The sequence below is a fragment of the Peromyscus californicus genome, unplaced genomic scaffold (genome assembly GCF_007827085.1).
Source record: "Peromyscus californicus insignis strain IS unplaced genomic scaffold, ASM782708v3 Scaffold_7__1_contigs__length_154581171, whole genome shotgun sequence".
Taxonomy (NCBI): Eukaryota; Metazoa; Chordata; class Mammalia; order Rodentia; family Cricetidae; genus Peromyscus; species Peromyscus californicus.
In genome coordinates, this window is record NW_026294595.1 from 85,572,557 (window position 1) to 85,599,429 (window position 26,873).

The 26,873-nt window shown below is 35.9% G+C and overlaps 1 protein-coding gene across 5 annotated transcripts in view; it reads right to left on the reverse strand.

The window, feature by feature from the left end:
* Nucleotides 1-26,873, reverse strand: part of Ano3 (anoctamin 3) — a 245,044-nt gene that overhangs the window by 135,153 nt on the left and 83,018 nt on the right. The window contains exons 1-2 of one of the 5 annotated variants that reach the window (XM_052726593.1): nt 15,595-15,840; nt 8,186-8,235 (exon numbers count right to left, since the gene is read on the reverse strand). The exons of 3 other annotated variants lie outside the window; for them this stretch is intronic. The gene's annotated coding sequence lies outside the window, so the exon portion shown is untranslated. Of the gene's footprint in view, nt 1-8,185; nt 8,236-15,594; nt 15,841-26,873 lie in introns of those variants that run through there. One more of the 5 variants, XM_052726592.1, reaches the window with a different exon arrangement.

Here is a 26,873-nt window from a genome sequence, read left to right on the forward strand (position 1 = left end):
GATATGTCATTAAACGTTCAGTTTATCCAAATATAAACACAAGATGATTTTTTTCTTTTATTTTATTTTACAATACAATTCAGTTCTACATATCAGCCACGGATTCCCTTGTTCTCCCACCTCTTGCCCACCTCCCCTTCCCCCCAGCCTCCAGGGCAAAGCCTCCCCCGAAGACTGAGATCAACCTGGTAGACTCAGTCCAGGCAGGTCCAGTCCCCTCCTCCCAGGCTGAGCCAAGTGACCCTGCATAGGCCCCAGGTTTCAAACAGCCAATTCATGCCATGAGCACAGGACCCGGTCCCACTGCCTGGATGCCTCCCAAACAGATCAAGCCAATCAACTGTCTCACCCATTCAGAGGGCCTGATCCAGTTGGGGGCCCCTCAGCCATTGGTTTATAGTTCATGTGTTTCCATTCATTTGGCTATTTGTCCTGTGCTTTATCCAACCTTGGTCTCAACAATTCTCGCTCATATAAACCCTCCTGTTTCTCGCTAATTGGACTCCCTGCCAACAACATTTTTATGCCTTGTGGCTCATGACTACTCCCCAATCTTTCAAAGGCAGGGAGAAATATAATAATAATTTATTTTGGTTTTAATTTATATTCCCATTTCTAATAATTTTATGAAATACAAACGTTTTAGTTAGCAGGCCCTTTGACATCTATTTGTGTTAAAAATCTATGATATTTTTGTCTTCAGATGGATTTCACTATTTTAATGATAATTGAAGGTCATATTCTCAATTTTAGTTTATTTGGATTTTTAACACTCACATAGACTTTTTTGTGCAAATTTTGATAATCAGTTATTACTGTGCCCATTTTATGAATTCTTCAGATTTTTTTAATTGTACTCAGTGAGTAACACAGATACTCACTGAAAGACAAAGGGGCAGTGCGTGACTCAGGCTTTCTCAGAAGACTGCAGTACTTAGATTGGCCATGGCTGCCTTTGTTCCTTGTTTACGCAGCTCCTTTAGCTCAATGTTGATGATACACAACAGACAGATTGGTCCAACTCTCCTCTACAATCTGGGTAGCTATTTGGATGGTCCTCACCCACAAGGTCATTGTCATATTGCACACTTGTTTCTTAATCATGTCAAAGGGGCTCCATAAATGATTTTTAAAAATCATTTTCATAGTTTTCATCAGTGATATTAGTTTTTGACTTCCTGTGTATCTTTGCGGTAAGCTTTAATTCCGAGTTAGGGGATGGCAGTCTAGATGTTGTTAGTCTGATGCCATATTTCACCAGGAATTTCCTGCTTTAGACTCCCCAATTAATGTCCCAGAGACTTGGCATGCAATTACAGTTTATTTCAGGATGCAACCATCTCCTACCATTAGCTCATTATAGACCTTTTCTTATAATGAACAATATGTGTATATATTTCCAAAAATCATTATTAAAATATACTAAGAAAAAATCATATGCTGAAGTTCAGAAGAAATTTATACAAAGTGGAAATTTGTTAAATGTTGCTCAAAGTATTAAAAATTCTGTTTCCTCTGCTAGATTTTTTTTCATTTTAAAAATAGTACTTATTAGGAAAAATATTTTAATCTCCCAAGTGTTCTGGAGAATAAAGTATGTATTAACATATATGCATTTTAATGCATCTTGCTTAACTCTAAATACACCAGAAACATAATGCTGAATTTCCTGTTCAAATAATCTTTAATTATGAGTTTTAGGAATGCCAAAACTCTGACCTCAATACTGAGCAGATGCTCAGTGCTGATGAGAGCTTGGCCAGGTTCATTACCTCCAGCTCACAGTGCCAGCTCTCTCTCTTTTCCATATGGCACAGTCAGTAATACAAATCATCTCTGAAGCAGTAACTGGAATGCTGACACTGGACAGCAGGCTGGCTAAGGTTCTAGTCCAGATTCTGCCACAACTGGGCAGAGAAAAATACTATTTAAGAACATACAAGTAAAATTCATATTTAATAATAAATCATACAAATAATTTCAATGATTATTGCTGTTACTAATGCCATAGTATCCTTTAAGGAACTCACACAACAAATCATACGATGATTTCCAATACATAGAAATATTGAAAAGACTGGTCATCTCATAGGTACAATGAAAACATTTGCAAGAAATCACTGAATTTATATTTCAGGTTATTTACATTAACTCTTATAATGAACAAAACAAAAATCATGAAATTAAAATATTTATACACATTGGGTAGTTGACAAGCACGGGGTCAAGTTAAGGGTAAAATATAATCAGGGCTGAGCAGCTTACCTGAGCACTTGATCCACTTTCAACCCTAAGGACATTTGCAGAGCCTGTGAGTGTGGGCTTTGTTTTTGAAAATTTCTAGGTGCCAGGGTTACAATGGAGAGTGAGTCAGATAATCCAGGCTGCAGATATTTTTAGGACACATATAGTAAGTGAAGTTGAACTATTAAGATAGTCCCTGCTTTTGGTTCTATGCTTGTAACATACGACAGGCAAGTAGGTGCCTAAAAGAAAGGGACTCTCAACTCAGAGTGGTCAATTATACACAGTCAAGTTGGATTTATTTTCAGTTTAACAATGCAAAATCAGGGTGTCATACCAAAATACAGAACAAAAAAAAATCTATGAAACCTGGGGATGTCCCCAGTACATTATTCAGTCAAAGGCTGAATATTTCACTGGGATATTTAATGTGAAATGCCAGACTTCCAGATTATATTATCAAAGCCTCAGCTACAATTTTTGCCTAATATCATTAACACAACCATGTTAGGAAAGACACAGATGTTCCAAGGCAAGTTATTCTCAATAGTTAAATGATTATTATTGTTCAAATGCTTTGATGTGTCAAAGAGAAAATTCCCCATAATCTTTACATTAACATGATTTTTATCTGATGAGAATGTATTAGCCTGTGCAAAAAAGGCAAGCCCTGAGAAAGATGAATTCCTGTATCTACAGAAAAGTGTTTTTCACAATCCAGTGATCTTAAGTTCCCTGATCCTTTCACCTGTAAATTCTATCACAAGGACAAATATCTCTTAAGACATAGAAAAGAGAAAGAAGAGTCATTAAACCAGCTGTGTTTTGTTAGTATTATAAAGCAGATGATCATGTTTTGGTTATGAAAAATCTATTCAGTTTCAAGATATTTTAAGAACTTGGAAAGGTGGCGTTGTACATGTATTGGACTGGTGAGGACTATTTTTAAATGTGTCATTCTTTCTAGACCCACAGTTACTTTTACTGTTAAAAGTTATGTGTTGCAAGGAGAGAAAGGTAAATTCTGAATGTGCAGATTGAAGCTCTGGAGATTTCTGGTTTATGGCTACTTTCTTGTTTGAAACTTTCTTCTGTAATATTTCTTATATTATAGAAGACAATTCAACCCAAACAAGTGACTTTTAGACATTCTTTGGCAGTAGGGAATATATTTAGACAAATAATCAAACATATGCATTGAAATAATTATCCATGGAGCTTCAAGGGGTTAATAGACTCCTTGAATCTCATTTGTGGGCTTTCTTAGGGATTCACAGGCTGGGAAACTCTGGCTTTAGCAATGTTTATCATAATCTTGTTTGTTCTCTCATTCAAGTACTAGCCAGAACTGATCCTACTTGGCTTCCCAGATTTGATGAGAACCATCAGGTTTAGGGTAATATGTCAATAAACAAATGTATCTGCTTGTAAACTTAAGTTCTTTTCAAGGTTGATAGAATTTAGTTAAAACATTTACGGGAAATCTTCCAAGCCCTTTGGAAGCCTCCTGACTATAACAGTATATCCATTTGAAGAGTTCCTCAGAGATGAATGGCAGCATCAATACATCTTCAGTTTCACATTCTAGCACTTTATATAAAACCCCACGTTTTTATGTCATTGTATACAAGTTAATTAAATTTCCAATGTCTCTTTCAAAGAAGCTTATTGATATGAAATCCATCCATCATACAATTTATCTATTTTGAATATAAAAAAGCAACTTAGTATGTCCACAGAGTTGGAAAATGATCACCACTGCCTTTTGAAAACTTTCATCACACATAAAATATTTGCATTGTCATTAGTGTTCATTCTCCATTTTCCCTTTCCCTTCTAATCTCTGTCATCCTTTGCTGGCCCCAAGTGAACACTTATGTACTTCATGTGTGTGTGCATGTGCGTGTGCGTGTGCGTGTGCGTGTGTGTGTGTGTGTGTGTGTGTGTGCCTGTGTACTTTGAAAAATTGTGATGATAGTGTTTAATGTAGATAAAGAACTACAAAAAATTAAATAACCCCTTCCCAATAGCCAAATAATAAACAGGCCAAGAAAATAAACAGATAGTTCTCAAAAGAAAAAATAAAAATGGCTAATAAATGGTTTTAAAGTGTTCATACTTAACCAACACCATAATGTACACTAAAACTACTTTGTGATTCCATAAACACACTAGTAGAAACACTACCACAAAAAATATGGTACCTATATAGGGAAAGAGAAATTCTTATACACTTGCTGGTTGGAGTGTAACTGGGGGCAGACACTATGGAAATCAGTGTGGAGGTTTCTCAAAACACAAAACATTGAACCATATGGCCCAGACATACTCCAAGTTCTATAGCCAAAGAACTCTTTATATCCCACAACAAATATACTTGCTCATTCATGTTTATTTTTGCTCTATTCACAATATCAATGAAATAGACCCAGTTATATGTCTATTATTAGAAATGTGGATTACTGAGAATGTGGTATATTCAAGCAGTGGGGTTATATTTATGTGTAAGAAAAGTGAAATTTGTAGGAAATATGTGGAATTGAAAAATATATTAAATGAGATAGCCCAAGCTCAGAAAGACAAACACTCCATGGTATCTGTCATATGCAGATCCTAGCTTATAGTTGATAGATATGTTCGTTTAGTAGGGATTAATTGTATGTGGAGGCCTGGAAACTAGAAAAGGACCCATGAGAATGGATCATAAAGTTTTAAGTGGTGGAGAGGAATGTATTAAAATGCATGTTATAAGAAAGTGGAAGATAGATTCCTGGGGCTGAAAAGATACAAATGAGAATGGGGACAGGAGTAAGTTAGGGAGATAAGGGAGGAAAAACAGGATGCAGGGAGAATAAAATAAAACATGTAAACATGAAAAATCCATAAACAAATCTGTTATTTTATAGGCCGATTTTAAAAAGAAAGACTAGAAATAACCTAGGTGTCTTTAGGGTATTGGTAAAATGATAATCTAAGTTTCTGCATAGAAATCCAATACAGTAATAAAAAATGAGTCTGTTTACAAACTTATTTTGAACAATTCGCAAGATAAAAATCTTAGATTAAAAAAAGCAACAAAAAGTCAAGAAAGAACTAATGTGAGTGGCAGACATCTGTGGTGCTAAGATAAGTGAGAAGTGGAATTATCTGGGAAGTTATTAGACAAAACACAATATGGCATTGTTCCTCACTATTTTTCTCTCTTTATATAATATTATGTTTCCATATATATAATACATACAAAGCTATGAGGGCTATTACTTAGTAATTTTTCTTGAGATTGTACTTTCAAAAATATGGACCTTGCTAAAGGTTCAATTTAAAAATTATTAGTATTAAGTAATATAGATTGTTTTCTAATACACATTAAAATTGAATCACATTATTAAACTATTTAAGGAATTACTGTGTATCTTGGAAATTATTTAAAGACTGTGCTTTAGCAAACATGGAACTATTTAGCTTAAATAAAACTTTTGGGTTTATTTAATGTTTTCATTAGCAAAGAGCAAGACATGAAAGAAACAGACTGAAATTTTGAAATCTCACAATTCAAACAAAAAAGAAATTCCCAGAGGAGGTCAGGTAGAGGTACTCAGGATATCTGAAGTTCAAGCAGGGAGATCTATTCTTTGAGTGCTTCAAAGAAAAGGGAGGGGGAAGCAGGGTATAAGCTATATGAGTCTTAAAGTCTGATGTTAGTAATCAAGATCCAGAGAGGGCCTAGCTCAGGCCAGAGTCTCTGTTTAATATCTACAATGTGTTCCGTGAGGATACTGTTGTGGAAAGCAGGGCAATATTTCTTTGTTACTGATTGGCTGATTTAAACCTTTTGTAAAAGCTCAAACAAAATTGTAATTCTGAAAAGAGCTTTGAAGATCAGCAAAATATTGTCTATATTTCAGACACTATTGCCCTTCTAAATTGTCTACAGAATTTCTTTCCAGCAAATTTCTGAGTAGAAAAATAACAAAATAACTACATGACAAAAGAACAATCAGATTGAAAAATTGTACCAAAGTACTAAAACTCTTATAGTTTAACTGTGGTGGTTTAAAAGAAAATGGTCCCCAAAGGGAGTGGCACTATTAGGAGGTGTAGTCTTGTTGGAGGAAGTGTGTCACTGTAGGGGTGGGCTTTGATTTCTCCTATGCTTAAGCTATACCTAGTGTTACAGTTCACTTCTTGACTGCCTATCAAGATGTAGAACTCAACTCCTTCCTCAGTACCATGTCTGCCTGCATGCCACCCACCATGATGATAATGAACTAAACCTCTGAACTGTAAGCTAGCCTCAATTAAATGTTTTCCTTTAGAAGAGTTGCCATGGTCACAGTGTCTCCTTACAGTAATAGAAACTCTAACTAAGGGAGCAACCTTTATTAAATTTAAAAGCAAAATCATATACATGCACACCTCTAAAGTCCTTAGCAAATAATGCATACTGTGTATTAGGGAACAAGCAAGAAATCTCCTAAGGGCCCTTGTAAATTAGCCTGGTATCTAGAGGGCACTGAAAACTGCATTAAATAATGATGGCGAGGAGTACAGAAGTGGGAAGGAATCTTTTAAATAGAATTCAGAAAGTCCCTCCTCAATGAGTCTTTTTCTACTCAAAGCCCCCCTTTCTGCTCACCTGACTACTGTATGAGCTTATCAGAGGAACATGGGAAATCTAAATATCAACACTGTCAGTTTGTCTACTCATTGAAGCTATCTGGGTTTCTTTTGCTTATAGCAACTCTCATTGGTTAATGTAAGCATTCTGCTTTGGTGCTGAATATGCTGGTACCATCTGCAGAATTGTAAGATGCTGTCAGGTGGCTAAGTCTATGAAGGCAACACTCTGAATATCTTCTTATTATAAGACAAAGACACACTTACCTTACAAGAACTAAGAAGAAAGAAAATATGTCTAAAATAACTTAAACATTTTGAGTTCTCTAATGTACCTACAACTTTTGGAAATATCATCCAATAAAGTGACATCACAGAGAAAACAACCACAGCTACAAATGCCAGTGTACAGTTCTCTGCTCAAGAATCCTAATCATACACAATAGTAGGTATTTAACTGCCCTTTTGATATTTTAAATAATATTTACTTCATCAAATACAGAAAATTACTTCAGGAGACACATATGGAGACAACAGTGTTCTGAGTAGGATGCTAATATCTCAGAAAGTAATAGCAAGAACTGACAAGTACAATTGTATCAAAGTCAAAGGCTCCTGAACATAAAGGAAATAATCACCAAAAAGAAGAGACAAGCTATATAACTGGAGACAAAATTTTCAAGCCATTTATCTGAGAGGCTTTATATGCAGAATATATCAAGAACTCAAAATGTTAAGTACAAATGGGCAAATAATCCAATCAACAATCAGCCAAAGGAACTGAACAACACTCCTCACAAGAAGTCCAACAAGCCGGGCGTTGTTGGTGCACGCCTTTAATCCCAGCACTTGGGAGGCAGAGCCAGGCAGATCTCTGTGAGTTCGAAGCCAGCCTGGTCTACTGAGCAAAGATCCAGGAAAGGCGCAAAGCTACACAGAGAAACCCTGTCTCGGAAAAACCAAAAAAAAAAAAAAAAAAAAAAAAAAAAAAAAAAAGAAGTACAACAAATACATGAAATATTTCAATATCCTCAGCCACCAGGAAAATGCAAACCAAAACTCCATTGAGATTCTGTTTTATCCTAGTTAGAATGGCTATCATCAAGAAATAAATCAGCCAACAAACAAAAAACAAATTGTTAGGATGCATAGGTAAAACAGGCTGTATCCACCGTTGGTGGGGATTAGTGCTGCCACTGTGGAATCAGTGTGGGGGCTCCCCAGAGACTAACATTAGATCTACCACCTTATCCAGCTGTATCATTTCTGGGTTTATACATCAAAAGGATCAAATGCAACATACAAGAAATATCTGTACACTTACGTTTCATAGCCATATTCATAATTTCCAAGTCATGGCATCAGCCTAGTTGCCTATCAGTGGATAAAGAAATTGCAATGAATGGAATGGGGTGCTATACAGCTGTTCCTCAGATCAAAACCATACTATTTGCGGGCAAATGGGTGGAACTGGAGGTCATTATGTCAAACAAAATAAGTCAGACTCATGTGAAATTTGAAAATTTTATATGGGACATTTCATATTTTCTTTAACATGTAGAATCTAGATTTTTAAAAGGATCTAACATGAAATTAGAATGAAATGTATCTGGGAATAGTAAGGTGATCAGGGAGTGACAGGAAACAATAGAAGGTAAATGGGCTAAATATTGTTAACATATGTTACAAACGTATTAAAGTGTTGCAATGAAACCTACTGTTTTACATAATTAATAAGAAAAGGAAAACTACAAAATTTTACACACACACACACACACACACACACACACACACACACACACACACAAACACAATACTGGAGTTCGAACCTGGAGCTGTGGCTATTCTAGCTATGTGCTCTACCACTGAGCTACAGACTCACAGACAAAGATACAAATAAAACTTAATTATACCATGTGTCAGCTTTTCCTAGGAAAATGTCTGAGGTCAGGTGTTTTCCAAATTGGTTATTTTCTGGCATACACCTATAAAGTATCTGTATCCAATTTACTTCTAAGTGGATAAATTCAAAATCAAAGATCAGTCTGCAAGTATTTTACAGAATTTCAATGAATCTCAAGTGGCGTCTCCATCACATTCCATATGAATCAAGAACCACTTACCAGAAAAATGTTAGTTTATATGAAGTATTATTAGGGAGCCTGATGTATTTGGTTAAGGAAGCTTGAGACAGTTTTACTCTACAGCTCCAGCTAAGTCCTCACAGTGACCTCCTTGCCTCTGCCTTAAGTGCTGGGATACAGGCGTGTGCCACCATGCCCAAATGAAGCTGCTATGTCTCGCATATTTTTTGTAATTTAGAAACTTCTCAGAACAAGAACAGAGCCTGGTTTTGTCTATACAATCTTCCCCTTCTGCTATCTTGGCTTGGGGCAGTGCACTTTTATCAGGTGCCTAATTTTATTCTCCATTTCCATTGCCATTCAATACCTAATAAGTGTAACTAACATCCTCCATTCTGGATAGGCTCAGGCCCTTTCAAAAAATAGCATTTATTTCCCAATTCAGAGAGAATATAGCTGATTAATACTTAACATTTTAGGTAGTTTTGTTTTTAAGTTACAGTCATATAACATATAATGTTTATGAACCTTCTCTTTATTTTCTTACCTAAAATCCTACCTGTGAAGATAAATGATATAAGTGGAATTTGTCATCTACGGAAAATCAAAATGAGAAGAGACTAAATGTCTCAGAGTATCTTAGACACATCCCTTCTCCAGGATGCTTTCCTGCTTCTCTTTATTTCCTGCAAACATTTGCAGCATCTATTTTCTCCTTCTGTCTCTTCTTTCCTTATCCCTGATTTCATTCCCTTCCTCACACAGTCAGATGATCTGTGGGAAGGACAGCTGCCATGCACTATCACTTCATTCTTGGACAATATTAACCTCTGGAATCACTGACATTTTAATTATAGGAATGTGAATACTTTTCTGTTTCTATTTTATTTTATTCACTTCACATGTGTTATTGTGAGTATACGCGTGCATATAAGAGTGGGGTACATGTGGATTGTGCACAAGGTCGGGTGCTCCAGGCATGCCTGAATACACAGGCTTCCAGGGGCCAGATGAGGATGCTAAATATTGCATTCTATCACTCCCCACCTTATTTAATATAAGGTATTTTAGTGATCCTGCAGGAAGGATGGTAAATATTCCCTGCTCTTTATGAGATTTTAACTCAGACCCTCGTACTCTAACTCACTTGAGACATTTCACCAGCTCCATAACTAAGCACAAAAGGTAATGTCAGGATTTAAGACATCATAGCTTAGGGGTCCATGTTCTTAAGGATAACAAGTTTCACAGGAAGATTTACGCTCATGAATGTGATAAAAATCATATCTAGTACAGAACTACATGAATTAGCAAACAGTAATTTCGCAATTAATCTTTGAGGTGCTTTAATTTTTAACCCTTTTCTTACTACAATACTGTCAGGTACATTAAAGACCACAGACTAACACTTTGTGTTTTATGTACAACTGATCCTCTTCACTAATATGAGCTCTTCAGAATCAACCTGATGCATTGTCTAAACTGAAGGTCCATTTTGTCATGTAAGTAAGCAGCACAGGGTCATCTGACTGGAAATAGCTCAGAGTTGAGAGGACTTTGTGACTTTAAGGAATGCTACAAGTCTGTGACTATGGGTATGAAGCAGGATGTGTTCCCAAACACAACTTCCTACACCACCCCATATTTTCTTCATACCTACTGTCTTGTTCCTGCTCACTTCTCTTCATTGCGTGTGCTACAGCAAGGGATGCCTCTTGCTCTGGTAAGGCACATATACGTTCTCAACTCAGTACATATACACTTCAACTCAGTACCTTGTCGTATGCTATTCCTCCAGATTCAAACACTTTCCTATGTTCTAGCAATGTCACACTGAACTTTCTGTTATTTCCAGCTATGTTCTGGTAATGAACATAATGGGCAGTCTTGGGGACATAGTTCAGTGGTGATTTATATGCCTAGCCTGTGAAAGATCGTGGATTCCATCCTTAGCGTCAAAGAAAGAGGGGAGATAGAGGACAACAGAGAGAAGAAGAGTGGAGGGAGGAAAGAAGAGGGGAGGAAAGGAGTTTGAGAAAAATATCTCAGAAGTAACTGCAATTATGAGACAACAGTAGTCTACTTTGTCTCCAAGACCACAGAATCAACTGCATGCATATGCACGTACAGTGTATGTGATAAATAACATGCAACAAAGATTGCATGCAGTGTTTATGAAGTCTGCTCTTAGTGTACAGAATGCCACAGATTTCTGTCAGAACTCTTTCTCTTCCAAGAGAAGGGAATCAAATTTAAACTAGACAACTGTAGTTTCTTCCTAGTTTCAAAGACTATTGTGTTCATGGAGCAAAATGTCTTCAAGTATTTGCCACACCAAGACCTAGAAAAAGTTTCTGTGAATGGTTGGTCTGGAAACCCAGATGCAGCTGTCAAAACTTTCTTATTTGTCAATGTGTCTGTGTGAAAGCAGGAGGATGTGAGTGCAGGTGCCCACAGAGGCCAGAAGAGGTTCTCTGAGCCCCCGGAAACGGAGTTACCAGAGACTGTAAACTACTTGATTTTTGGAAAGGAACTGTGGTTTTCTGTAAGAACAGGTGTAATTTTAATGGCTGGGCCTAAGGGATGGAGAATTCTGATTGGCTGGCACAGAGTATGGTAAGAGAGCAGTTAAGGAACAGTGCTGGAGTAAACAAGAGGAAGCACCAATATTTATGTCATCATTCAGCCACAGGGTTTTTTTTTTTTTTTTTTCAGATTTCATGTGAAGGGGCCAGGGAATTCCTTGAAGAAGTCTTATTGCTCTTAGTATGGTATTTTCCAGAAGTAGGGAACGCCACAATTTTGTATACTTATATTTTCTCTATTGTGCCATCAGATCACTTGAGGGACATGATCACCATGTCCCACTACACTTTACAGTAGCTGAAACAGTTTTATGGATACATACACACATACATACACACACATTTGTATAACTGGATATCTATCTGTCATTTATTTATTTCCCACCAAATGATGATGTAGATTTTACTAAATTATTCTTTGCTCTGTTCCACAGTGATGCCTTTGATACGCTTGTTTTTACATTCTTCTTAATTCCTCTAATCATTTAATTAATACACACTTCTAGCAGAACATTAAATTTAAACCGTGTCTATTTTTAAAAATGAGCTTTTTAACCACACCCTTGAAGCCCACACTAGTGGTTCTATGTGACCTCAAACTACAGTGTTTTACAGGTCCCTTCTTTTAGTAATGCACTCCTTTAACAAGTTCATCCCGCCTTCCTGTTGTGAGTCAGCTCTGCCTGTGCAAGGGGTTCAGATAACTGCAATGAAAAATGCTCCATGGTGCTGCTCCTTTAAGAGAATAATTTAGTCAAGGAGGAAGCAAGGAGAGCATGTTATAATTTGGTGAGATGTGTTCCACTGTGAGGGGAGAAGGAGAGTTCACGTGCTATGACAGCAAAGACGAAATGACTGTCTTAGAAAACTTGGTTCAGAAGTGACAAGTGACTTGAGTCCTAGAGAAGTGAGGAGAAGAGCAGGGAGAGCAGAGCATGTGTGAGCTTTCCTAGCCTGAGAGGACTCCATGTGTAAAGTACCAGGGAACAAGTCAGGATAGGACTACTCAAGGCCTGTGCACAGGGTGGTTGTGATAGCAGCAATTTACATCTGAAAGGACTTGGAAGGAATAGAAAGCATAATTCCTATTCACTCTAGCATTTAAGTGCTATTCCTTAAAGCACCTTTTTGTTTGTTTTTGTCTCCAATAAACTAAAAGCCTTTTGAGGATATCAACTCCATTATACACAGTTTATATCCATTATATCTCATTCATCCCTGCCATGTATACACACACACACACACACACACACCAACTAACAATTTAACTTGAGATTTTTACCTCAAAGTCTATGAAATATTTAGATTTATAGATTTCCAAGTGTAAACTTATATATATTTTTTACTGCTATAAACAAAAACAAGGAAAGTCCCATATCCCAGTTATTATTGCTGATCTCTATCACACAAATGATCTTAATTTTGTTTTCTAACCTCTTTTTAACTCCTTATTTCTTTATCATAAAGTAATCAGCATAATGCTATTTTTCATAATGTCACCTCTGTTTTTATATGTCTGAGCAGTGTCTACCTTTTAATGTTACAAAATTCTATGTTCACCCCATACATCTGGTCAAACTACTCCCATCTTCCACTTGGATTATTACAAGGTCATCCCACCTCCACTCTCAGGGGCAGAGCCACCTTATGAACACATACCTCTTCAAAATTGTTAGACTCCGAAGCACATCTCAGTCCCATCACAGACCCCTGAAGTGCCATGCCTGAGTGCCTCTTCTGCTCTCATCTTGGGAGAGGCGGGGTCAATGCTCATTCTCTGTGTTCTCCTTGCATAGACCAATGTAGAGGACTTTCAAGGCCTCATCAAGGCTCCTCTCCTGCTTTGATGCCAGTCACTCCATTTCTCCCCATATTGACCTCTCACCTGCCACTCCTCATGCACAACATCCACCTTTTGATAAGTTGCTTCTGCAGGGTGGTGGCCTTTCTACATCCCTGCAGTGACTTAACAACCTGTAAACATGCGCATGCAGTGACTTGCCTGTTTATTTTCTTAATCTTTCATTGTGCTTAAAGCTTTGCAAGTGAAAGGACTTTGCATGTTCTTTTTATCAATGGATGGCCACGTGCAATCTGGCACATATAGTGGGCTGGAGCTGTAGGATAATGGCTCTCAAATATGGTACCCAAAGCAACAGCTTCAGCATCACCTGGACACCTGTTAAAGCTGCAAATTTTGGGGCCTCAGTAGAACCTAATGCTATAAGAAGCTGTCATTTTTTTAAAAAACAATTCCTACAGGTAATTTTGATATTCACAAGTTCGCCAACCTCTTTTACAAGGTATCTATTTAGAAAAAGAAGCATGAATATTTTAAAGCTTGCTGTAGCCCAAATTTCTTAGAATGTGAGAAGTGAGTCTGAAATATCATCAAATGTAATCTCACTTCTTCTTCTTCCTTTTTTTGAGGAAGAAATGCCAAAGGAAAAAAATTATATTTGAATCTGAAATTAGTGATATTTCTGTTTTTAGGAAAGTGAAACATTTCTTATGCATATCAGCTTTAATTATGCAACTTACATTTTTCTCTGAAAAATATCCTCAAATATAAAGCTATTTTTCTACTTTTAGCTGATGTTAAATTAGTTAAGATGAGGAATGAGAATTAAAAAAAATCTGCATTTCTTATTTTTTCAGGGTGATTCAAACAATGAATTGAGTTATTAGACCTGCTGTCTCCTAGATATATTCCTCGTATAATAATTTTATTTACCTTGTTTAAAGAGAAATCAGTGTATTTTCACACTTACAATTTTCTATAAGATATGTGTATTTCACTGAGCATTACTAAAGGATAGGACTACAGAGAAGAGAGCAAGGTAATTATTGATAATAAGGAGTGGACCCCAAATGCCTAAGTTATATGATTTGTATTCTCTAAACACATGTAATAAAACACAAAAGAACAATATTACTAAACAAGTATAAATAGTTCCCAGATAGAGAGAAAATAAAAGTGTGGACAAGAGAGAAGCAAAATATATTTTGAATTTGCACAATATAACAGACTTTAGACTAAGTACTATATTAAAAGTATTTTACTCTTTTCTCCTTTCATTTTTATTTATTCAATATAAAAGAGTTTCTACTTTATCTGATGAAGAACCAAAGCCAAATATTTTCAGCATAACATGATGGGGCACAGACTATGTTTTTCTGTTGCGTTCTTAATGTAGTAAATCCATTTATGATGTGAATTCTAAATATTCCCTTTGCAGAATTAGTTTACAGCGAATACATTTGCATATCCTTTTCCTGGTCACTGATTGTTATGGTAAATACCACACAAGGAATCTTTTAAACACTTGTTTTCACTAAAAATGACCACTTCCTTCCTTACCAGTGACTACTTATTTAAAGTAATCTGACTCTGAGTGCAGATAGAGACTTTGACTTTCTGATTTCCAGATGGGGTTATTTCATATTTTTAAAGGAAGAAATGAAAACAAAGCCTGGGGAAAGGGTAAGTACTTTAAAAATCTTTTAAAAGCCAGGAAACTAAAGACAGCAGATGGAAAACATGCCACTTACTAGCTAGCCTGCTTGAGAAATTCAGTCAGGTCATATGTTTAGTTCAAGATTTAATGCTCAGTTTTCTTTCCTTAAAGCATTTCTTCTTAGACTTTGTACTTTGATATTAATCAAGAAATCATGTATGAACCTATGCCTTAAGAATGACCAGAAAATATTTATCTTTAAAAATGTTATGCTTTACATAATTCCAAATCTATGACTACAACAGGTAGAATTTGTGAACAGCTTTTCCAGTGAAAACAATAATCATACATTTAAGCACAACCACAACTTCACAGAGAGATGATAATTGTTTGGCATGCAAGATAAAGACAGGTGATTGTCAAATACACCTTTAGATCACACTATTCCATTTTATCAGATACATTTCAAGCATCATAAAAATTTAAAACTTCTCCATTCTCAATTTGAAAATCAATATCTGCTATTCTTAATTGGCTTCCCCATGCACGCTTAAGCAAACAGAAAAGCAGCACAAAATTCCTAGATCGAGTCACTTTTAAACATACCACCGTCAGAATTCTGGGTTCAGCTGCATCTGGAACCCTTCACTGCTGACAACCGTCTCAAATGACAGTCTTCTTCTTTAAAGCACTTTTCAGCATGACAGCTGAAAGTTCTGCCTTCCACCGCCTGCTTGATCCATTAGCTGGAGTCTTACATCGTGAATGCTGCACAAAGCATTTGACTGGAGGGTTTTAAGGCAACTCTTTAAATGCCTGGATATGCATAATGACTTTAGAGGAAGAGACAATGCCTCTCTTTATAAGAAATTCTGCATTGCTTTCTATTAATTTATTTTAGGGGGTGGCTGAAGTGCAGTACGGGGTTGCCTCGTGTGTCATTGGTTAATAGTGTCGATGTATGATTCATCTAAGTGACATTTAATCCTATAATGCCAGTGACATTTTGATGATTTTACTGTCAATTTTAAATAATCCATTACATATGGTATTTGAATGAGCTGAATAGATTGACACAAAATGTGGGAGATATTTTTAGTTTAAATAATAGAGGTCTGGCAGGGTGACCTTTATTTTTTTGGTTTTTGGAGACAGGGTTTCTCTGTGTAGCTTTGCGTCTTTCCTGGAACTCACTCTGTAGCCCAGGGTGGCCTTGAACTCACAGAGATCCAACTGGCTCTGCCTCCCAAGTGCTGGGATTTAAGGCGTGTGCCACCACCTTGAGTGGCCTTCTTTATTGGTGAGCCTAGCTATATTTTTTGGTAGCTTAGTGGAATTTAAAAGTACTTCCTTTTGTTTTTAAGCACTTATATGAAAATCCCTTGTCCTTTTATTCAATTGAGAAAAGTACATGCTGGGCAATGGTGGTGCACACCTCTGATCCCAGCACTCAGGAGGCATAGAAGGGAGCATCTCTGTGAGTTCAAGGCCATCCTGGTCTACATAGTTAGTTTTAAGACATCCAGGGCTACACAGAGAAACCCTATCTCAAAAACAAACAAACAAACAAACAAACAAAAAAGCAAAATACAATAGAAACTTTATGGTTTCTGAAAAATCCCATACCCGTGAAATGTCCCATTGCGTTCTATTGGCTCCAGGTTGATGTACTATAGTACAAGTGTAACAGAATTAACTGTTACCTAAACACAAACAAAATCCACCATTTTTTTCCAACTGATTAGAATTTACTTGATGAGATTTAATGGAAGATTGCATTTATTTTTGTCAAAAATCCTCTTTGGGCCAGCTTAGAGTTAGAACTGACAAGACATAGAATCCAAGGAGCAACAGTTATTGGATATGGCCTTAAATTGATCATCATGTTTACAAATTAATCTTCTTGCAGGTTGGTGAAATAGCAAATTTGATTTTATTTCAGTCTGTTTAGCAACAAATGATAGATAACTGAAATCAATGTCAGTGAAATTTCTACACAAATTATTGTAGCTGTCATTTCATAGTTAAAGTTCCCTTTAACTTAGGCAGAAGATCTCTCCACCATATGAACTCTGCTGCACTTGTGGAAAAAAATACACAAAAACCAAACAACAAATGAGTGATGTGTCCCTAGGAAGAAACTGATGCCTGATACTGTACATCTTAGTCAGAAACATATGGCTGGGAAGTCATGAGCTTTAGTGGAAAATCTACCATTGCTGTTTTGCTAAATAGGCAAATAGTCAAATTGTTTTTATCTCTATACACATGAACTAGTGCTGGTCTCAGCTCTCAGCAAATATATATATATATATATATATATATATATATATATATATATATATATATATATATGTAATTTTTAGTGAATGGAGATTAACACAGACTCAGGACTGGTCAAAGTGACTGTTGGTTGCCCATTACTGGGGAAGTGATGGAAGAGGGAGTGGAAAGACTTTCAGATTCAGATGTGGTGATATTTTATTTGTATATTAATAAATAAAGTTTGCCTGGAGATCAGAGGAAATAGCAAGTCTTTTTAAGTAAACACAGAAGTCAGGCAGTGGTAGCACATGCCCTTAATCCAATCACTTGGCAGGCAGGGTCTCTGTGTGTTCAAGGCCACACTAGGGAACAGAGCCAAGCGTGGTGACACATGCCTTTAATCCTAGTACCAACCATAGAGACCTGGAGGTCTGTACAGACAGGCAGTGACAATGAAGTAAGGTAGCTGGGCTGAGAGCCAATGAGAGGGTAGAACAGTAAGGCAATAAAAGCCTGGGTAGACAGGAAGTTGTGGCATTTGGAAGCTGCAGAGCTGGTGAGGTAAGATAGCTGGTGGCTCTTCCTATTTCCCTAATCTTTAAGGTGTCCACCCCTATATTTGGCTCCGTGTTTTTTATTTAATTTCGACCGCTTAGAAATTCGTCTACATTCAGAGGATTGGGAAAATCAGTATGGATATTTTTTGGGTATTTGACTTGGATATTAGTCATGAACATACAGCAGCTGTCGATCCCAGTATAAGACCTGCACAGTTCTGGACCCCTCAAACATTCTGTTACGGATTGAGCAGCTCAATGTCAATAGGCCCATCCCTCTCTGAGGAACTGTTGTAGGTACTGGCTTTCAGGAGAGGAATGTTATTTCTCTGCTCTGGGGTAACCACCTCAGTGTCACCCATAGTCCAGTCAATAACCTCCTCCTCGTGCTTTATACAAACATCCGAAATAAAAAGCTGTGGGAAAAAAAGAGAAAGAAAAGGAAAAACAAGGAAGACATGAAAGTAGTTGGGAAATAGAAGGTAGTCAGTGGAAGTCTGCATACCAGGGGAAGGTACACAAACATTCCTCCCAAACTTACTGGATGAAGAGTTCTATATCCCTGTCACCTTTCCTGTGTTGTAAACTGGAAAACAAGCCTTATGGAAGCAGATTTTTTTAAACACCTAGATCCATTACTCCAATTATTTATTAGCTGAGTAATATTTCTAATTGACAACAGGAATATGATAACACACATGGCTTGAATAGAAAGTTACATGTAGTAATCTTTAGGTCATTTAATTTTGTCAGGAACAAAAGGGAAAAGTGAAATATTTTTACATTATTGGCCTCATGCTTCATGTGTTGGTTTTAGAGCTATATTTTTATTATAGGATCATAATGGCAATCAATTTCTATAATCACTAAGTGCTTGGGGGGCTTTGATTGAATGTATTATTATTTTTAATGATGTCATTAACTTTGAGTGTTCAAGTGTCTCCCCTTTAAAGTGAAAGAAACATCTTAAACATGATTATTTGGGCAAACATCTAATTATATTTTGAAGATAATTTCATAGAACTCAAAGTGCAAGCTTATTTGAATGCATTTACTTATTACTTTAAACTCCCTATCATCACCAACTCATTTCCCAGAAAATTTGACTCAATATACACATCTAACCATGAAGAAAACTGGCAGATTTTGGTATGTAGTTTAGCACTGATTTTGTCATGCTTTAAGCTCTTTTCTAATTTAATTAAAATTCATTGACCATCTTTGCATTTCTGACATTATCAGTAATACTAATAAATTTAAATGACAATATTAAATTGCTTTGCAGATATTTTTACTCTCACATTTATATTTTATATATTTGAATATTAAGAATATAGCCATTGATCCGACATGTGTATTCTATCATATCAGCTTATCACTAAATCTTAAGCTCATTTCTGTCACTCAAACATAATTTTAACAGTACTATGTGTTTAATATCTAAACTATCAACTGTTTTTTCAGGGTCAAAGGCTATTTTCTATTCCACTATTTTTTAAAAAAATTACTATTTTCCTTTAATGTATTCATTTTTAGTTCATTAACTATTTAGCTTTTCAGTAGTTCATTTCATTTTAAGTTGTGTCTAAAAACATTTAACCCCTTCCCAGCTGTTGTTAACATATTACAACATGCTCTGAAAGTTAAAAACTTTGTTGCTGATTTGGAATGTTCCTTTTATTTTATATATATGCATACAAACATACAACAGAGAGAGAGAGAGAGAGAGAGAGAGAGAGAGAGAGAGAGAGAGAGAGAGAGAGAGAGAGAGAAAGAGAGAAAGAACAAACCACACATTGCTATCCATGCAAATGTAGAGAGAATGCGAACTACTTTATAGTAGAGCTAGAAAAATCTACACTAGCAATTAGTTACTATAGAATAAGCCTTCACTTCTTATTAGAGAAGGTTCCAAGATTAATGAAATTAAATTGTCCAAAACAGAAGGTATGTCCAGTGGTTACATGGGGATAATAAAGTCCTTCTCAGTATTAAATGCAGTTTCTGAAAGATTAAATGACGTTTATGATATTAGGTATCCGTTATGTTGCTGGAAAGGGGTTTATTAACATAAGTCAAGAAGTGAAGTTTAATATCCTTGGCAAAAAAATCAATGATTTCATGCTTATTCCATATACAATATAAAAATTATGTGCTAAGAATACTATTTATCACAGTAATATCATTAAATATAAAAGAAAATTACTTCAAAGGTAAAATTGAGGAAATTTTAAGTGTATCTTTTAGAAACTGACTGATAATGTAAACAGAATCTACCCTCTTAGTAAGTTATTCCTCAGTATTAGGGGGGATAGCTCTAGCACTGCTAGGGCTGTCCTATTAACACATGCTCAAATTTCTTTATAAAAGTGGTGATTTTTAAAAGTGAGAGTTTTCATGTAGCTTAAGCATATTTCCCACATGCTTGCCAACCTACTTATAGCATTGAACAGAATATCAGTGCCAGAAAAGTTGTTATACTATAGTATATAGGGAATATAGTGACAAGAAAAGAATCTTGCAATTGGAAAGATGGCTCAGAGGTTAGGAACACTTGTGTCTCCCAGATAGAACCTGGTTTAATTGGTTCCCAGCACCCATTTGGTGGCTATAATCACCTGTACCTCTGGTTACAGATGATCCAATGCCCTCTTTTGGCCTCTGTGGGTAACCATCTCACATGTGGTACACATAGAGATATGAAAGCCAAACCTAACACTCATAAAAATAAATAAGTCTATTGAAAAGGAAACATACCGTTCATATGTTCACTGAAATTGTAATTTTCTTTACTGAAATTCCTTATTCGTGAATTTTTGAATTCATGACATTGCAAACCATATGTATACAAGGATTTCTATGTTTTATGTCAACCATAATGCTGTCAATTAAAGCATCTACATAGCCAAGGAAGATAGAGCAAGCCCGTGCTTATAGATACCTGGGAAACTGATGCAGAAAAATCAAAATTTAAGGACTGCCTAGAATACAGGCGTGTTGAAAACTAGCCTTGGCAAGTTAGTGAGACTATGTCTCAAGATAAACATGGAAATGAGGATTAGGCATATATAGTCTAATGGTAGAAAGCTTCCATAGCAAAGCACAAGAATTAATCTCTTCTACTAATATACAATTAAGTAAATAAGAGGGAAAGAAAGAACAAGAGAAAGAAAAAAGAAGGAAGGAAGACAGAAGCCACATGCAGTCAAATGGTTACTCATCTTGTAATCTAAATCACACATTGATACAATTCTGGAAAAACTGCAGTGTCAATAATATCATATAGCATTGTATAGTAGTAAGTTCAGAAAATTAAGAACTGTACACAATTTATAGGCTGAGAGTCATTTATGAAAATGAAGTTTTTAGCAATGTCCACATGAAAGGCACCGTATCAAAATCTACAGAAGCTCTATCTTTCTTACCTCCTTGATAAAATGATCAGTGTCTCCACTCTTACAGAAAATTACCCATATTATTAGTTGAGTAAATGATGAACACCATCTGCCCATGGCACTTGATCTAGTCAAACTGAATGGCCGTGTGATCCAATTTTAATGAACTGCTAAAATATTCATGTCGAGAGTTTCCTGTCTATAACCCCTCTCCTGCCTGATTTGATATTCAACACCCTTTCAAAGGAGAAGTCATATTTAGGGAAATATATTCATGGTTCCAGATTCATAGTTGGCAACTTCACCAGTCAACTTCTGCATCCCCAGTGTCAGAGTTAAGAACAAGCACTTGCCAGGAAGCCATGGCCTCTACTACATGTACTTGATTCTTCTAACCAAGCCTAACTCCAGATGTTCTCTGACTATTGTCCTCTCATAGAAGCCTTGGAGGCTGCACAAAGCATGGCTATTTGAAGGAAAGAAGAACTCTTGTTCCATAGGACCTTACTGTCAACAGTTTACAGTATTTGTTACACCGATAAACCAGGAAAAGAAAATCTTTCCTCAAACAATTGTAAAAGCAGTTCATCTCATTTTCTCTGGGATTCCACTTCCAATCAGTCAAATCAATTCCTTCCATTTGCCTATTTATGAGAATGTTTTTGATTGTTTGTCCTACAAAATTGTTTCCTAAAATTTCTCAGCCATACAAGCATGGTAAAGAAAATAAACTTGCATTAATATTTTTTCCCTGCTAATCCTAATTTTTTGACTATTGCTAATAATATAAATGTATATTTCAATTAGTGAAAATATTGGATTTTTTCTTAATTTAAGATTTAAATTTATCATTATGATTACTATTATTGCATGTGCATATGAGTGGTGTGTGTGTGTGTGTGTGTGTGTGTGTGTGTGTGTGTGTGTGTGTGGTGTGTTTGTACCTTCAGAGGCTAGAAAGGGGCATTAGATCACCTGAAGCTGGAGTTACAGGTGGTTATTAGTTTCTCAGTGTGTGTGCTGTAGAGAAACCATGGTCCTCTACAAAAGCAACAATACCAGAAACTGCTAAGTTCAAGAACCTGAGACTAAACATATCATGGGCCTAAGGGGAAAGCTATTGCTATTACTCTGCTAAAGAAGCATAGCAATACAATGACTCCTAATGGCATATTGTACATCCATAGATCATATCTAAGCCAGCCCTCATCAGGGAAGCTTCTTCCTGCAATAGATGGGAATGAACACATAGACCCACAACTAGATCATGTGTGGAGCAAAGCACTTAGTCCTAAATGAGATATCTTCATCAAGCCCCTCCCCTCAAGAATCTTGGATCTATGAGAAGGAGGAGTTGTAAGGCAAAAAGTTGTAAGAGCTGGAGGAGATGGATGACTCCAAGGAAACAATGTCTTCCAGATGCAACAGAACTGACACACATGTGAACTCACATAGTCTGTAATAGTACACACAAGGCTTGCACAGGTTCAAGTCAGAGGAGGTCCCAACACTAAGAACAGTACATGTACAAATCCCACCCCTAACCAAGAAGCAATTTGTAATTAATTCCTGCTAGAAAGAGGAAAAATGATGTTCTTCAATGGAGTGTCACAGTTTATATTAACAACTCTCCAAGGCAAGCCCCATTCCCAGGCGTAGTTTGCCAATGCAAAATCTACTCCTTGAGTTTTGTTTGTTTGTTTGGTGGGCTTTTTGTTTTGTTTTGCTTTTTTTTGGCATTTTGTCTTGTTTGTTTTGATTTAAATTTTTGTGTTTTTCTGTTTTAGAAAAAAAAGAGGGAACATAAAGTTATGTAAGTAGGGAGGTTGGAAGTATTTCAGAAGAGTTTGGAAAGAGGAAAATTTTATCAAAATATATTACACGAAAAAATTTTAAATAATGCAAAAGGAGTAGAAAGCACTCTTACTGCTGAACTGTCTCTCTGGCCCAACACTTTTACAAATAAAATATTGAAAAGATGAACCATTTCAGAGAGTTTAAACATTTTCCTAAAATATAAAGTGATCTACATTAAGCTGTTTGAAATACACCTAGGCTCCAAGAATTTAGGAGCATTTTTAGTGTTTTGTGGAAATCAGTGACTTTTTTTTAATCTTTCCAGTATCTGAAGAATTAATTCTATGTTTATCACTGTTATAAGTCAACATTTTCTCCTTTAATACTTGAACCTATCTCTAATATCTATTGATGAGAAAAATTCACTCCCAAATATTTTTCATGGTTATGTACATAAGCCATTCCCACTTGTGAGTTCTTTTAATGTCAGCTGGATTTCCTCATTTTTAGTGTTACTGCTGAGTTTCTGACATCTTTATCTCAATTATAACAACTATAATCATTAGTCTCTGGTATAGGTGGTCTTTATCCTCTTCAAGGCTATCTCTGGTATGTAGACCTGACAGAGGCAGAATCCAAAGAGACAGAATAGAAATTCAAGTTTTATTTGAACCCAAAGCATAGTGGTAGTATCAAATGACTTCTGTTAAAGTCTTAGGATCAAAGAAAGCCTTAATATCAATTCAATAGACTTTACCTTTTGATAGAGGGGTCTTTAAAATCTCAACAAAATTAGAGGGTACAGGGATTACATTCCTATCTCCCACACATCATTGGTATGTTAAATATGGATTTTGTTTTAAGACTTAATACTAGCAGAATTCAGATTCAGACATTACTTGATATCTCCGGTTTGCAGAGCCCTTTGGCTTTCTCCACTGATTGTATCTCAACACTTGGACAATAGAAGCTGTCTAGTGCTTTCCATCTTTCTCTGTTCTAGAGTACCAGACTTGAACAGTGTCTTCCTAATAGATCCTATTATTCTGTCATTATCACTTCATCACATCAGAAGTCAATATTGTAAAAAGTTTTAATCTCCGAAAGGAGTTTAAAATTCAATTTCTTGTTCTGAAGATGGATCCTCAAACCAAGAGTTATTTATAAGTATACTTAATTTTTATTAAATATATTAGCTATGTTTCTATTGCTTCTAGTGTTATAAAACACCAGCAGCAAGGCAGGCATAGCCTTGGAGCAGCAACTGAGAGCTCATATTGCCTGACCCACAAACAGGAAGCAGAGGAACTAACTTGAAATGACACGAGTCTTTTGAAACCTCAAAGCCTCTCAGCAGTGACACATCTCCTCCAAAAGGCCATACATCTCAATCTTTACGAACAGTTACACCAAATGGGGATCTAGTAAGTATTCAAGCCAAGGCTACAGGTGCTTTGATGTTCAAATGACCATGTTAAATTAGCAAAAGCAGTGATGAAAACAAAATCTTTACCATTAGGACTCAAGACCACTCTAGAAATGTTATACAATAGTTATAAATCCAAATACAAATACAATTTCAAACAGATTGAAATTCATCTGTAAAATGACCAAGCCACTAGTCAGATATTTTTATAAGATTCTTTGTTAGTTTTTCATCAGAAAAACTCAACACAGCTGTGTTATAATACAGTAGTACTAGAGAGAATTTAGAATATTTTTTCTGATCCTAGTTCATGGTTGATGGCTAATTTGGTGTAGAACTCTATTTGTTTTCTATTATCTAATGCCACTATGTAGTTTGCATTAGGCACGAGTCACCGTTTCAAATTAATGCTCCTTCCTGCTGACTCATTATAAATGTGTTTGTTGCTATCTGAAATTCTCCCTTTGCACTTCACTTATTATGTATAATATGCATAGTACAGACTGAAACCAGAACAACTATCCAAAGTAAATCATGATGTGAGGCAGAGATTTTTATATTAAAACCTGTATATGTTTCTATCATATATATATATGTATATGAATATATTAATTTGTGGTACTTTTAAGTCAAAAATGAAGACTGACCATTTTATAAAATGCAACTTAAAATCTATGTCCATATATATGTATACATACACATATACATATATACAAAATAGCTTCTTTCCTTCCTTCCTTCCTTCCTTCCTTCCTTCCTTCCTTCCTTCTTCCTCTCTTTCTTTCTTTCTTTCTTTCTTTCTTCCTTTCTGTCTTTCCTTCCTTCTTTCTTTCCTTGCCTTATGGTGTTGCGATTTGGGCTTAACTAACCTGGTACTTACTGTGTAGAATAGGCTGACCTCAATCTTGCAACAATTTTCCTACCTCAGCCTCCAGAATCCTCAGATTGCAGATATGAGACATCATACATAGTTCACATATATAAGTTATCATTTAGGAGTAATATGAGAAGAAAGACAGCAGATTTGTAAGATACAGCACCCAGATAATAGTGCAAATAATGCAAATCTAGGTCACTTGATTACTTTTTGAATCTCCTATATGATATCTTTTAGGCATATTATTATGCCCTTGAAAAATCTTCAGCATTATCTTTCTTTTATGCAATTGAAATCTTCTATGAAATAGAATTTGTGTTTCATTCTCACATACGCAATGGATAAAAGTGGACATCCTTTGATAGCTGGAGGTGTGAGTCACCCAGACAGCTGGGGCTGGTTTTCATAGAAGAGTAAGAGTTGGAGGTGGGCAGTCACACAAATTCAGTAGTACATTTGAATAATATTTCTTTTACTGAACTACTTATTTTATTTTTTTCATTGAACTTATTCTATTTTCTTGTCTGATACTCAAAGAAATTTACTCAAGTTTTCCTAATTCTTTTAACTGTAACATTCTAAGGTTCAAGCCTAATGAAAAATGGTACTTGGAGCATGACTCTTGTGAGCAAATTAGATGATGATTTAACTGTTAGCCATGTGGTAAATCATAGAGTGGTAAACTATACAGATTGGATTTTTATGTCATTTTCTAATTACTCGTTGTATACTGTTTGTCTTTCAGTAGATAGCAAAAGCTTATTGAGGAACACTGGATTTCTCTTGTAGTTCTTTTCAGTTCACTTCAAATAATATTTATCTGATACAAGGAAGTACATGAGCCACACAGTGAAGAAACCATGATTGGTCAACCGATTTAATAAAAAATGTTAACAAAACCCATAGAAATATTAATGAACAATTTTTGCAAAAGTAATTAACCTGGAATATATTAAAGTTTGGACTCATTCCTGACTCTGTGGCTATATTTAAATTCAGCTAGATTTCTTTGTAAGTGTCTTAGTAGTGACTTATAAAGAGAAAATTAATGTAGTCTAAACAAACTAGGCATCACAGAGAAAATTATGTTCAAGAACATGAGTAGTACCTATGCAGGAGCTATTGAAACTTAAGCAATTTCTTGGACAAAATTAAATATTCACATTATTTCCTTCCCTTCACTTTCCCCCTCCCTCCCTTCATCTTTCCTCCTTTCCTTCATTCCTCCCCATCTCTTTATAGAAGGCACCCCACTTTAACAGGAAAAGGGGGTAAACTTGTTCTGAGATAGTATTTATCTTAGCATCTAGGAGGAGATGTAAGTCAATTGTAGTCACTGTCATGAAAATAATCACCAGCAATTTGGTTCTAGACTGTCTCATTCAGTTGTCCTGGAAAATCTGCAAAAGCATTGAATTTGAGGAATGGTGGAAACAGTGAACTAAAGAGGTTTAAAACTGAATTATATTTCATTATTTTATTTGTTGGGAAAATATGATTTCAACGCTACAATCTCAACCTCAGAGTTGCTATAAAATTCTGGTATGTACTCAGGCTTTGCTATGCCA